This window comes from Ovis aries, chromosome 2, assembly GCF_016772045.2.
Source record: "Ovis aries strain OAR_USU_Benz2616 breed Rambouillet chromosome 2, ARS-UI_Ramb_v3.0, whole genome shotgun sequence".
NCBI lineage: Eukaryota > Metazoa > Chordata > Mammalia > Artiodactyla > Bovidae > Ovis > Ovis aries.
Genome location: NC_056055.1, coordinates 5,354,513 through 5,355,864, shown reverse-complemented (window position 1 = coordinate 5,355,864; position 1,352 = coordinate 5,354,513). Strand labels below are relative to the sequence as shown.

At 48.1% G+C, this 1,352-nt stretch overlaps 1 non-coding gene across 1 annotated transcript; it reads left to right on the top strand.

Annotated features, from left to right (window-relative positions):
• Positions 1 to 234: 234 nt before the first annotated feature.
• On the top strand, positions 235 to 306 carry TRNAS-GGA (transfer RNA serine (anticodon GGA)). The gene has a single exon. It is a non-coding gene; the product is annotated as a tRNA-Ser (tRNA).
• Positions 307 to 1,352: the final 1,046 nt, after the last annotated feature.

Sequence of the window (1,352 nt, the reverse complement as noted above, 5' to 3'; positions counted from 1 at the left end):
GATTTGCTCAAGGTCACTTAGAAAACAGCTGAGGCAAGTTTAATGCCCAGTTATCCTGCGTATGAGATACTCTTTCCTTTGCAGAGACAAGGGAGGCTGGCCGTAAGAGTGATGATAGTTAATAAATGAGGAATGAAGTTCATTGTATCCAACATGGAAACCATAAGGAGGGGATAGAGGAGACACTGGGACAAGTACATGGTTATTTGAGGTGGGTATTGTGTTCAATGGGCTTCCCTGGTGGCTCAGAGGTTAAAGCATCTGCCTGGAATGCAGGAGACCCAGGTTCGATCCCTGGGTCGGGAAGATCCCCTGGAGAGGGAAACGGCAACCCGCTCCAGTACTCTTGCCTGGAGAATCCCGTGGAGGGAGGAGCCTGGTAGGCTGCAGTCCACAGGGTCACTAAGAGTTGGATACGACTGAGCGACTTCTCTTTCACTTCTCACTTTCATGCACTGGAGAAAGAAATGGCACCCCACTCCAGTACTCTTGCCTGGAGAATCCCATGGAGGGAGGAGCCTGGTGGGCTACAGTCCATGGCGTCACAAAGAGTCGGACATGACTGAGCAACTTCACTTTTGTGTTCGGTGTACTTTCCAGGCTTCCTGGTGGTGCTGGTTGTAAGGAACCTGCCTGCCAGTGCCGGATAATTAATTCAGTCTCTGGCTCAGGAAGATACCCTTGAGCACGGTCTTGCAAACCACTCCAGTGTTCTTGCCTGGAGAATCCCATGGACGGAGGAACCTGGTGGGGCTATAGCCTATATAGTCACAAAGAGTCAGACGCAACTGAAGCCACTTGGCATGAATGCACGCATAACCTCTTTCCAGAATGAGAGATTTCCCCATTTTGATGGTTAAAACAATCAAGCGAGAAAGAGCAAGTTATAGTCAGCCATGTATAACCTAGTTCCCCCAGTAGCTCAGACAGTAAAGAATCTGCCTGCAATGCAGGAGACCCAGGTTTGATCCCTGGGTCAGGAAGATCCCTTGGAGAAGGGAATGCCACCCACTTCAGTATTTTTGCCTGGAAAGTCTTATGGACAGAGGAGCCTGGTGGGCTATAGTCTGTGGGATCACAAAGAGTCACATAACTGAGTGACTACCACACACACATGTATAAACTAAGCAGGCTCATTACAGATGATGGAAACAAAGTTATTCTCTCTGACTGAAGTGTTTCTGTCCCGTGAAACAGGCAGGATAACGCCTCTGTCTTGTGGGTTAAAGACAGGCATAATTGTTTTCATTCTTCCTTTGAGAACTGGAGTTTTTAATTCTCCCTTGCACTGTGTCTGTGCTGACCCTGTGACTACTTACCATAAGCATGAGGAAGGAATGATATTATTCCAA